We start from the raw sequence: 14,433 nt of genomic DNA, 5'->3' as shown, positions 1-14,433 counted from the left end.
CTAGTGAAGGAATGCATATCCTTATTCCATTTTTTTTTTTTAGGATCCCAAAGTACTTTATAATAATAAAATAATTTTTCTTCACATTTGTATCAATTGTTAGTTTTTTAATTTACATATTGATAAACTAATAAACCCAGAGTTTAAATGATTTTAATGATTCATTGAGAACAACCATAACATTTGAACATTCCCTCCCCCCCAAAAAAATATTTAAAGACATGGTAATTACTAGCTTAATTTGGTCCCTGGGTTTATAGGCTCCATTAAAACTTATTTAGTATGTACTTAAAGGGCAAAACCTTGACACCCTTGATGAGGAAACACCAAAACTCTTAAAACCTCCTTGGACTCTGCCTCAGGGAAGGGACCCCACCCCAAGCACAAACAGTTTCATCCTTATCTAAAAACCCATTGAATTCTATTCAAAGTCTAACCCTGGCTGAAACTCAAGCAGGAACCCAAGCTGGGACACTACCCTTGAGCCCCTTCAGATTGTCCAAAGCCCCTATTATAAAAAGAGCCAAACTGGAGTCCACTCTTTGCAGAGATCTCAAACATGGCATCCTTATGCCTGCCATGTCAAGGATTTCTGCCCACTGAAAACACCCTGGCTCTGGTGTCTTCCTACCTTTTAACCTTACTTCCAAACCCCATAATAAACCTCTTTTATCAATCTAGGTTTTCTGGTCTGTAAATTCCTTTGCAGAGGACTCGCTCTGCTACTAGATCTCATTTAACTCTGTATCCTTGTGCCGAATCCAAAGGAGTTGCAGGGGAGCTCTATTTGACTCCCTGTACCCCGAACCTGCCATTAGACCTCAATTAAACCTAATTTCATTTAGGTACCCCTTATCTAGTTCTCATCACCCTCACCTATTTGTGCCATTGTTATCACATTACATTATTATTTGTTTTTCTTTTCCTTCAATGCATAGCCCAAATATATTTAGTCAAAATTAAATTTCAACTATTTTAAAATTGGTCCAATGAAAAGGTCTCTGGACTTGAAGTCAGGAAAATCAAGCTTGAATATCTACTTTGAAAATAAATTATTTTATTTCTTCGATTATTGACACATATGAAATACTTTATAAATTCCTTTCTTCTCTCCCTCCCCTCCCTTTTTTATTCCCTTTCTCCTTAAATTGCTCTCTTCTTTCCTTTTTCCTTCCTTCCTTCTTCCTCTTTTCCTTCCCTTTCTTTCTTCTCTCTGTCCTTCCTCTCCTTTCCTTTTTTTCTTTCCTTTTTTCTCATTTCTTTCCTTTCCTTCTCCACCCCGCTTTCCTTCCTTCCTTCCTTCCTTCCTTCCTTCCTTCCTTCCTTCCTTCCTTCCTTCCTTCCTTCCTTCCTTCCTTCCTTCCTTCCTTCCTTCCTTCCTTCCTTCCTTCCTTCCTTCCTTCCTTCCTTCCTTCCTTCCTTCCTTCCTTCCTTCCTTCCTTCCTTCCTTCCTTCCTTCCTTCCTTCCTTCCTTCCCTTCCTTCCTTCCTTCTTTCCTTTCTTCCTTCTGTCTCAGTTTCTCCTTCTAATCAAATGTGTGCCACTTAGCTAGGGGCAAGTGTTATTTAAATCCTAAATGCTATAAGAAAGGATATAGAGTGTAGTAAAAGAGATCACCAGATGGAGTTCATGAGGGTTCAAATAAGATTGCTGGTGCTAATGAGCTGTGTGATCATGTGCAGATCATGTAACCTTTCTGAACTGCAGTGTTTTTACCTAAAAGATGAGGATAATCATAACTGAAGTATCTACCTTAAAGGGTTGTTGTCAGGCTTAAATGAGATAATATAAGTAAAGTATTATATAAAGCTTTCATCAAAAGAGAAATGTCACCTCTTATTTATGTAATCATAATGTATTTTTTTAAACTCTTCAACATTTACTGTACAAGAAGCAACATTTCTAATCTTTCAGTCATGTAGGTTCCCAACATGAGTCAACCTCCATTCCTCAATGTCTCTCCCCTAAATGTATAATTACTTTCTAAGACTTTTGAAAAGTACAATGTCTTTTTATCCACTTTCATTCACTCATATAATTCTACTCCTCAACTCAAGACCTCTCCTTTAGATATTGCAATAATTTAGGGGTTGGTCTCCCTTCTTCAAATATTTACCCTTTCCAATGTCTCCTCCCCAGAGGTGCAAAAATGTCATTTTAAAGGACATTTTAAGAGGATGCTACTTCCCTGGTCCATAAATTCCGGTAGTTCTCTGGGATTGAATACAAATGCCTCTGTTTGGCACTTTGAGCTTTTCCATTCCAGTTCCAACCTACCTTTCCAGCCTTATTATGTACTCTTTAAGGATCAAGCTGAACTGTCATTTTTATTCTCACACATGACATTACATCTGCCATTTCTGTACTATCATTCTGTCTTCACATGTGACACAATCTCCCATTTCTATGCTTTTCAAGAGACTATCTCCTGTGTTTGGAATCACCTATCATCCCCATAAATATCTCCCTCTTAGTATCCCTAGTTTGTTTCAAAGTTCAGTTTATGCCACTTTTTATAAAAGGCCTTTCCTATTTTCCCTAGTCTCTAGTCCCATTTCCTCAAGTAATTTGTATATATTTTGTACATACCAATTAAATATGTGTTTATGTATACATATGTGTATGTATATATGTATGTATAATAAATGTACTTTTTTCCCTTAGAGAATATAAGCAGCTTTGTATTCCTTATACAATACCCTGCTGCACAATAGACATTTAATTAATACATGTTCAAACAATCATTCAGTAAGCACTTATTAAGTGCAAATTGTGTGCCAGGCACAATGGGTAACACTGTACTTGATCTATTAGTTGATAAATTTAGTTTCCCTGCTGAAAATTCTGGGAATTAAGAAAATTAGGTAAATGAAAAATTTCTTGGGGGAACTCCTGCACAATTTCAAATTATCTGAGTTCATTTGGGAGAAGGTAGGTGGGGAAAAATGTGGAGGGAAGGGTTAAGGTACTTGAGGAAAGCCATTCAGAATTAATCCCTGATTAAGAATGGAAACCTTTCAAAGTAAGCAAGGTTTTTTATGGAAGAGTTCAAGATAGAAATAAACTAGAAAGCACTGAATAGGGAATGCTTGCATTAGTTCTAATTAAACTGCTACAAATGTCTTGGAGGCCAATTCTTTCAAGGAGATTAATATTTTAATAACAGTGTCTGTATCACAGTTTAGTCCTATTTACTTTCACACTAAAAGTACATTGTGAGGTTTAACATCAACTTTTTCTTTGGGTAAACTCTTAAGAGAATATATTCAAATTGTGACAGCTGCCACTTTGATAAACCTCTAAATTTTAGATGTAACAGCTGTGGGATGTGACTATGGTATTAAACTATTTGTCATGAATTGACAGAGCTAAGTGCTGTGCTAGACAGTTTTTGTCAAAGTTAGAAATACTAATTACTTAAACTAGGGCCTCAAGAGTCTCTGAAATCATTGTGGTAAGGATTGATTAACTGACCTGGCCCCAGAAAACTTCCAAGGAAGATTTGAAGTACTTTCAAGTATAAAACAAATGTTGCATTTGAAGTAATGGTTCCTCAGTCCAGACAAAGATGGATGTAAGAGAAAACTCATTCTAGGTTATAATGTATTCATACCTAATAAATAAAAATAAGAAATCTTAAGGTGGCCAGGTTACTTTTAAAGGATAGTTTCTCATGACTATAAGTAATTAGAGATATCTGATATTATGGAATTATTAATGTATTTTGCTACTAACTTTTAATTTGTGAAAAATACAATAAAAAAAGAAAAAAAAGAAAAAGAAAAAGAAAACCAGGTGTGGCTCTAACAGAAATGCCTGCTTTAACTGGGGAAGGAAATTAGCATTTATTAAGTTTCTACTCTAAACCAGTCTTACAGTACAATACAGTATTTGTATTTTTACAAATATTGTACCATTTGATTTTCACAACATCACTGTTACTTTTTGAGGAGAGTTTTTCATGAATATCTGATATTATGGAATTATGAATATATTTTATTATGGAATTATGAATATATTTAAATTAAAAAGCTATTTATTATCATGGAAACTGCAAAAAGCAGGTATAGAGTTACACTGTTCCATTCTTCCATAATTTTTGGAATGATGAAAACTTTCTAATAAGAAAAATTTTATGAGATATTTAAAACTCCTTAGACTAAAATTAAAATGATAATAACAGTCAACTTTACTGATCTATGAGAACATTTGCTTTCAATTTATGATCATTTATATGTAGGATCAGGAAGAGATCTGCTTCTATATATAAGGAATATAAATCTCAAAGTAACTAAATGATTAACCAACAGTCATGCAAACAGGTAAGAAGCAGTAGAGTCAACATTTGAACCTGAATTCTAAGACTCTAATTCCACGGACCTTTTCAACTGGACAATTTAGTTTGTCTTTAGTAAAAGTCTTCACAAAGTCTTCACACTTATCCTTGTGATTTTAACATATTTTTAAAGAGAACAACCACATTAAAAAAAAAAGGAAAAATCTTCCTCCATGCAGTAAAAATGAAAGGTCTTGTAACCAATCAAGCCAATTGAATTTTTATTATGAATAGCTACAAAAAACATAGAATTAGCAGACCCACGAAGGTTCCTAACCTCAAGATGATAGTCTATAGAGTTGGAAAAGCAAATATAACTCATGTGAAAGGATGTTGAGTGATATATGACATTATTATATACTTAGTCCCTTTAAAACATTCCCTGTGACATAGGAGATGCATTTGTTCAGTCATTTTTCAGTTGTGTCTGATTCTTCATAACCTCATTTGGGGTTTTCTTGACAGAAATACAGGAATGTTTTACCATTTGTTTTCTCCAGCTAATTCTACAAATGAGGAAGCTATAGCAAATAGGGTTAAGTGCCCAGGGTCACAAAGCTAATAGGTGTCTGAGACCAATTTTGAAGTCAAGAAGTATTCTGGACTCCAGATCAGGTATTCTACCTAGTGAGTAACCAGCTAAATTCTGTGAAAACAATGCTTACAAGTAGGATTTCAAAGTAATGACATGCATGGAAGAGTCAGAAAAGAAAAAAAAAATTGCTTAAACTGGTACTTTTAATTAACCTGATTAATTGATTTGACCTTGACTTATTTATTATATATGAAGCTCCACCCAGCCCAAATCCTTTCCCAGCAATGCAAATGAGCAATGCTTTAAAATATCTAGTTGTAGAGAGTTGTGGTGGAACACAATATTAAATGACTTGCCTAGGGTCATGAAATTAAGTTTTATTCAAAGTGGTACTTAATATTAGTCTTTCTTTATGAAAGATTGGTTCTCCATCAACTAAGACATACTGTGTTTCATACATGAGAAACATTTAAAATGAAACAAATTAAGTCTGAGTGGCAGAGAACATGTTTGAGAAGAAAAAAACAAAAGAAGAAATAGGGAAGTACCAAATGAGTTTCCAATATCCTTATCAATAGTATTTGTTGATTGGACAACCTGATTAAGACATAATGAATAGAGAACTGGGCCTCAAGATACTCCTGTCTCAGACATTTATCAACTCTGAAACAAGTCATAATGTCAGTTTGCCTTAATTTCCTTAACCGTAAAATGTGGATAATAGCTTATAGTATTGTTAATGATCAAGTGGTATATTATTTGTAAAAGCACTTAAAAGCACTTAATCACAGTGCCTGATATATCGTAAGAACTTAATAAATATCCATTCCCTTTCCCAATTAAAGCAGGGATTTCTGTTATTGGCACTTTGTTTCTCTTTATTGTATTTTGCAGATATTGTGAGTTTTTTTTTTTTTTTTTTTGGTTTGTTTTATTTGTTTTTTTACAAATAGAAGATTTGTAGCAGCTCTTCATCAAGCAAGGCTGGTGCCATTTTTTCCAACAGCATGTACTCACATTGTGTTTCTGTGTCATATTTTGGTAATTATAATATTTCAAACTTTTTCATTACTATTATATATTATAGTGATCTGTGATCAATGATATTTGATATTGCCATTGTAATTGTTCTATAATAACACAAGTACATCCATATAAGATGGCAAACAATCCAAAAATGTTTTATGTGTTCTGACTGCTCCACCAATCAGCCAGTCTTTATCTCTCTTTCTCTCATTAGGTCTCCCTATTACCCAAGACACAATAATTTTGAAATTTGGCCAATCAATAACCCTACAATGACCTCTAAGTGTTCAAGAAAAAGGAAAAATCAAGACATGAGGCAAAATTATTGTTGTCTTAGTTCAAAAAATTGCCATCATTCCCAAGTTTCAGTTGCCACCATCCTATCAGTCAGGAGTCATCAATACTATAGCAAGGCTCTCCACAAGCAAAAAAGATTCTGACTTGCTGAAGGCTCAAATGCTAATTATCATTTTTAAAAATCAATATACAGTTTTGAATTAAGATATGTTCAGTTTTTAGACATAATAGTATTGTACATGTAATAAACTAAAGTTTAATGTAAATGTAACTTTTATATGTACTGGGAAATGAAAAAAATCATGTAACTTGTTTTATTATAATATTATCTTAATTATGGTAGTCTGGAACTGAAACCCCACAATATCTCTGAGGCATGCCTGTATTTACTTAGGGGACAAAGGCTTACTTTTTACAACTTAGCCAACTCATATGGGTAAAAGAGAATAGGAGAAGGAAATAAATAAATAATCTCTGTTATAATAGTATTCTAGGAGGGCAGCTAGAGGGCAGAGTAAATAGAGCAAGGGCCCTGGAGTCAGGAGGACCTGGGTTCAAAAGCAGTCTCAGATACTTATAATACTTGCTGTCTTAACTCCCAATGCCTTTCAGACAAGCAAACAGTGTTCTAAAATCCCACCTATAACATATTTCAGGAAGCTAGAAAAATAGGATGCCTAGCAAATCAAATTTGAATATGGAAAAGGACACACATCTAGATCATAAGGTTGTGAATTTAGGCTTGAAAGGTCACTTAGAGCCAACTAGTTTAACTACTCCACATTGTAGATATGGAACTTTTGGTCCAAGAAGTTTTAAGACCTTCTTATCATAAAGGGTTTTTTTTTTTTTTTTTTTAATAATGGTATAGAATATAAATAATAGTAATTTATAACAAGTATTTACATGCCATTTTAAGATTGTAAAGTGCTTCACATACATCTCTTGTGATTGTCATAACAACTCTCAAAAATAGGTGTGACTAATTATATTCATTTTATAGATCATGAAAGTGAAAAATAGAGAAGACAAGTTACCCAGAATCACTCATTAAAACAGGGGATGGGACACAAAGTCCAGCAATTCAACCCTTCCTAAATGGCAGAGCCAGAATTCTTATTCCAAACCTAGTGTAACCTTTTCACCACAATATGAGTGCTTTACTTAAGGGGAAACAATTTATGCTAAAGAAAACTTGATATGTTTAGTTGATTGTAACATAAGTCAACAGAATAATATATCGATATATATATATATATATATATATATATATATATATATATATAATATATAACAAAATTATATATATATATGTACACACACACACACACATATATATATGTATATATGTATATAATATGATAATTGAAATGATGCAATCTGGCAACACAAAAAAGCAAGATAAAAGCACCATGATACTTGTTGATCCCACCCGAAATGTTGTTTTCTGTTTGAATTAAAACTTTCTGAGAGGAACACTGGCAGGTTGGAACAAGTCAAGAAATAGACCAGGATAGTTAAGGGACTTGTACTCATGTCAAATGTATTCAAACATCTAAATGACTCTCATGTGTAAGAATGGTAAGACTTATTTTGTGGGTACAGAAGGTAGAGTTAAGAGTAATTGAAGTTAAAATGAAGCAGATTTTGGAACCAAGGGAGGGAAATAAACAAAAAACAACTTTCTACTCACTAAAGCTGTCCAAAACTGGAATAAGTTGCCTCAAGAAAAGACTGAATTACCCCTTGTCAAGAATATCATAGAGAACATTCACACATCAGATAGGCTGCTGGACTTCCAAAGTTCCTTCTAACTCTATAAATCTAGGATTCTATATTATTCATTGCCTGACTAGAATGCTGAATGAAGCAATCGATCATTATTATAAGAAGAGGGAAGCTGGGCAATTTTCCACTTTTTTTCCCCCCCAGTTAGATCTTTATGATATGGTTTCAAGTACTGTGCATTCAGAATATAAAACAATGGTACTTTCAAAAAATAACATATATTCCAATTAAAATGGCTTTTGGCTTGCCTGTCATTGTGATTTTTCTGTACCATTTTACCACAGAAAATGTACCTTTTATTTTCTTCTATAATGAAAGCCACCTTTTTAGAAGGGAATTAAAAGGGAATTTTGGGTGTTCTAAAACAGGACATGCTTTTTTAGTTCTGCATTATGGAGTCATTCAGTATGTTCATCAAATTTATATATATATATATATATATATATATATATATATATTGTTTTTGTTTATAACTCTTTCTAATACAGGGGAAGTGGGTGGAGTAAGTGAAAATTATAAGTAATGATAACTTTCAATTTTAGGTATGAATTTCAACTCCAGTATCTACCCTACTAACCCAAGCAATACCTCTAACGACATCCTAAGTTTGAACTCAGAGATGCTCCCCACTCTCAGGCTGAGTCTCTGGCTAAATTTCAAATGCCCTCAGTAAATGGTTAAGAAATAATCAAGTGTTTTCAAATGAAAGGGAAATCGGTCAGTTTGAAAGATAGTGGACTCTTAGTTGTCTCTTTATGAGTCACTGGAAGACTGGAGGTGGAGAATATCATTAGGGGCAACTGAGCTGAAAGAATGACTTTATTCCTTTCCACTGTACTTAAAGTATCATTTTATTGTTATTCAAAAATTGCTAATGTCAACAGAATGAACACCTTACCCTGTTCACAGTATCCTAAACTGCTGAAGTAAGAAATTATAATGATTAGTTATTAAAGTAAAAACCATTACATGAATACAACTGGGAGTCACAGAGTAACAACTAGATAATTTCTGTCTAACTATCGGGTAATTAATGTAGTGGGAAAATAACATGTACATATTGAAAATGAAGAATTATAGATTATTTGCACTTATTTTCTTTCTGGGGCAATTAAATTAACTATCTTTGATTTCTCACCTGTTACCATAGTTATTTTCAGTTGATCCAGGTCATTAATGTCATGAGTATAATAATTACATTAAAATTACAGCTCTTTCTACTTTGCAAAAGAATCTTGGGGCCATATAAAAGAGAAAGCTACTGGCTTGAGTGAGCAGAAGTGCATGTTTGAATACAACTATTTAAACTATTCAACAGTAGAAAAGACAGAGCAACATTTTATTCCCTCTTAGTATTTTTCCCCTAATAGCATTAGGACCACTTTGCTGGTTTGGGATGGGAATGAATACACACAAAATTTAGACATTGCTAATTCAAAATCAACTATCTGTGCCACCTTTTACTTATTTAGGATAAGGGGGGTAATTACAGATATATGACAATTCAAATTATAGAAAACAGTTTTGCAAATGTGAATTGGAAATAAATATTAAAACAAAGAAGCAGCAAAAAAAAAAATGGAAATAATGTTGAACTAGAAATCAGGAGAACTAGGGTCCAGTCCTGATTCTGACACTAATTGTTTGAATAAATCACTCAAAATTAGAGAGCCTTTTCACAAAATGAGAAGAATCAGTAAATAGTTTTTAATATTGCTTGCTGGGCAGCTAAGTGGTGGAATGGGCTTAGAAACAGAAATATTGTCTTCATGAGTTCAAATTTCGACAACATCATTTACTAACTGTGAATCAGGCCAAGTTACTTAACCCTACATGTCTCAGCTTCCTCACTTATAAAATGACTGGAGAAGAAAACAACAAACCACTTCAGTATCTCTGTTTAGAAAAGCCCAAAGGGAGTCAGGAAGAACTGGAGTTGACTGAAAACAACTTAACAGTAAAGTTTCTTGCAGTTCTATAATTCTATGGTTAACTGTTATTGATACTTGTAATGTGCTCTCCTGGCAGTTACAATTACTAGTCTGTCCCAGACCCACCAGAGTACCTTTGACCACTGTCCTTTGCAGTGTGAACTCTACCCGGCTCGCCTCCTCTGAGGCCTTCTAAGGTCTCTGGCCACAATCTCTTGAATCTATAGCTTAATAACCAGTAGCGCACTCAAGAACAACCACGTGTAATCTTAAAAGCCTTTATTATACCTACTCACATAACGCCCTAACTGATGCCCTGACTTGTTGGTTCCCAAGTGAACACCTGGTCAGAAGACCCACGTGTTCACTACCAAAACCCTTACCTCTTTTGGCTATCCATCTTGGCTTGGCCACCCAGGCTCAATGACTGAAATGAGATAATCCTCCTTAGCTGGAATGTATTTGGGGCAGTTCAGATGCTCCATTTATATGACAATGGTGTTAGGAACACAATGGTGCCATTTAGAGTAAGGCTCTCTCCTTTTTTACTTGGTATATTAATTATTCAAAATACTAATTTAGGTACAGGGCCATATCCTCACTATCAGATAGCAATTATTTTAATATCTTGATAGATCTATGACTTAATTTCATATCATTGGTTCTTTAGCTGGTGCAAACTAAAATTAGTTTGAACACCTCATCCTGTTTTTTTTTTTTTTAATCTATATTTGTCCATAAATATTTCACAGAAGACTTACTTAAGGTTGTGAAGGCCTTATTCTTATTTTTTCAGTATCTTTGGGATATTACTATAAGACCATCTATCTATTGCTTCTCAGTCTTATTGCATGGGTAGCCAACCTTTTACTTTTCATCACTAACATTGTCATTAATGTCAGATAGGACATTTTTTGCATCCAAGGACTTGGTGGCATGCTGTAACCTACTTGTACTTATTATGTGTGCTCTTAAAATACCAAAACATATCAAGATTAGCAGGCAATTCATCTGAGATTTCATTGTCTTTCTAGTAGCATTTTTCCACTTTATCTTTTTGCTTGTTTCACATAACTTTTACATTTTCCTCTTCATTTTTTTCTGTATTTTGTAGATCAATCTTCTCTTTTTTATAATTTGGCTTTATATTTTACATCACCAGAATTTTGAATTAAAAGAGATGTATGTATTCACTCCACCTCTGATTTTACCCATGACAAAGCTGAAGTCTTGAGCACTAAAATGCTTCACTTAAGGCTCATTAAATCAATCAAAAGCAGAAAAAAAATGCTAATCCAGGTTTGCTGACAAAAATTCATTAGTCTTTCAACTAAATATTTTTGCTTTATTAGACTTTACCTTTTTCTTTACTTATTCAAAAGAAGATGCATATTTCAATTACTTTAAATATATTTCTTCCAGTAGTAATTCTACGGGTATAGATGAAAACAGTAGCATCTATGAGTATTTACTACTGAATTATAAATTCCAGAAAGATCAGAGAATTCTAGGTAATATAAGGAAAGAATTCATTTTTTGGCTAATCCTTCCAAAGATATGTTGAGACAGAGCTTTACCAGCAACTCTATACTTGCCCATGTTCCTGGAGCTATCAAAATTGGTTAAATAGGCAATCTCTCACTTCATTTAGAGTGGTGACTTTTAGGAAGAGTGATTCTACCTTTTAAATTGACTCCTCTCAATTTCACTCAAAATGGTTCTTTTTAATCATGACCTTGAGCAAGTAGGGGAATTGTAATTTCCTTTTTGAAAAGGCTATTTTCCCCATCTTTTATGCTCTAAGACCAGGTAATAATTATTATTTGGTTTGTTCTTTTTACAGGAGGGACACCATGAATAAGTAAACTTCATTAATGCATCATAGTGTTGTAAGCTACAGGTCACTTAAAGCGAAATCCATAAAAAATTGAAATAAGTTGCTAATTTCTAACTGCTACTAAATCATCACATGGGGTCTATTTTGCTTTGGCAATGACTATAAATATTTTTGTACATATAGGCACGTTTTCTTTTATTCTTTAGGGTACACATTTGTGGTAGAATTGCCAAGTCAAAAGTTATATACACAGTTTATAGCCATTTGTACACAGTTCCAAATTGCTCTCCAAAATGGTCAGATCAGTTCACAATTCCATTATCAGTTTAGTCCTTATTTTTCCACATCCCCTCCAACATTTATCTTTTTCCTTTTCTGTCATATTAGTCAAACTGATAAGTATGAGGTAGTAGGTCAGAATTGTTTTAATTTTAATATCTCTAATTAGTAGTAATATAGACCATCTTTCCTATGACAAGAGGCAGCTTTGATTTTTTTTGAAATTTTCCTGTTTATATTCTTTGACCATTTATCATTTGAGAATGACTTATATTCTTATAAATTTGACTAAGTTGCCTACATATCTCAAAAATGAGTTTTTTATCAGAAAAACTTATTCTAAAATTTTCCCCAGTTTCTTGGTTGCACAATTCCATTTGTGCAAAACCTTTTTTAATTTGATAAAATGAAAATTATCCATTTTACATCTCATAATGCACTCTATCTCTCTGTTTTCATCATCTTCTCTTGTCCATAAAATCTAACAGGTCATATTTTGTCCTCCCCTAATTTTCTTATGATATTACCCATTATATGTAAGTCACATAACTCATATTGACCTTTTCTCAGGGTAAAGTATGAGATGTTGGTCTCTTCCTAGGTTCTGTCCCTCTATAGTTTTTTTTTTTTTTTTTCAGAAATTTCTGTCATTCTGTCAAATAATAATTACTTGCCACAAAATCTTGGCTCTTTGAATTTATAAAATGATAGATTACTATGACCATTTATTTTTATGTATTGTGTATTTGTTTTATTCTATAGATCCACTACTCTATTTCTTAGCCAGTATCAGATTGTTTTGAATTGTTTTGATGATCTCTTTGTAATATAGTTTGAGATCTAATACTATTAAGCCACCTTCATTCACATTTTCTTTCATATTAATGAACTTTTATTTTCAAGTGAATTTTGTTATTTTTTTCCTAGCTCTATAAAATAATTCTTGGTAATTTGATGGTTATGGTGGTAAAAAAAAAGTCAGTTAATATAATCATCTTTTTTATTATATTGGTTTAGCCTACCCATGAGCAATTAATATTTTCCCAATTGCATAGATCTGACTTTATTTGTGTGAAAAGCATTTTGCAATTGTGTTCACATATCCACCCTGTTTTTGTCCTTGCAGCAAACTAAAGGAAATTTCTCTACTTCTGCAGTATTTTGTTGATAATATATATAGAACTGATGATGTTGTATTTGGGGGAATTTTACATCTTAAACTCTGCTGGTTTACAGCATTATTTTCAATAGCCTACAACTGAATTTTAGCATTTCATTCAATTATTTTAAAAGACTAATATTGTTTGTATGTTTCACCATCCAAAGGGCTATATAATGACAAAAAAGATAAGAAAGCTTAGTTTAATCCAATTTAAACCTGTAAAAGAATACCCCAATACATCAACCTTTCTTGGTCTACTTTTGAATCCCTATTTTTTTTTAGGAAATTTCCTCATATCAAGCCTAAGCTCCTTTAATTTTCACTCACTTTTCCTAGAATTGTCCTCTAGACTAAACAAAACAAGTCTAATCAATTTTTACATCAGCATTTTAAAAAAAATTTCAATATTATAAATGTCTTTTCTTAAGCAGGTTGAACAGTGACAGAACCTTTAATTAATTTGTATAAGGCAGGAATTTCAGGTCATTCACCATGCTGCTTCAATTTTTTTTTTTTTTAAATGTCCACTTTATCAGTGTTATTCTTCAAATCTAGTGACCAGAGCTACTAACTTTATTACATAAACAAATTTGAAAAAAAAATTTTCTATGTTATTGAAATAATTCATTGATAAAAATGTTGGAAACCAGATAGATTATTTGACTCTTTACATGATTCTCAACCATTAAGGATAACTTATTCAAACTGATCATTCAACTTTTTGAGGATCTATTTAAACATATTTTCATTTAGTTCATATACCTCCATCTTGGCCACAAAAGATTATATCACAATTGGGCTATCATCTCAGTATGTTTCTAACACTTCCTTTTAATAGATTTTTAATAGTTGTTATTTACTTTTCATCTGAGAGTTTTTAGTATTTGATATTTTACAATACTCTATGACTTCTTGGGTTTGATCACACAATTTTCAAATTAAGTCCTTTATTTACATACTACTTTTATTGACTATAATAGAGTTGGGTTTTTTCAGTTTTTCACAATGAAACAAACCATCTTATCTTCTAGATTGGCTAAACTGTCTACAAACTGAAAAGATGAGTTGTTCTTGCCACTGGAGTAGACAATCTAGCAATAATTATCTTATTTTGGTTATATTTTTGTACATAGAATAAAGATGTCAGTTACAAGATACATAAAAAAATTGAAATATTTTTTTCTTAAAAAACAAAACAGGCTCTTTTTAAACTTTTAATTTCTTAATCTTTCATAAAAGCAT

The sequence above is a fragment of the Sminthopsis crassicaudata genome, chromosome 5, assembly GCF_048593235.1.
Source record: "Sminthopsis crassicaudata isolate SCR6 chromosome 5, ASM4859323v1, whole genome shotgun sequence".
NCBI classification, from domain to species: domain Eukaryota; kingdom Metazoa; phylum Chordata; class Mammalia; order Dasyuromorphia; family Dasyuridae; genus Sminthopsis; species Sminthopsis crassicaudata.
The sequence above is the reverse complement of the archived record's forward strand: the minus strand, read 5'-3'. Positions refer to the sequence as shown.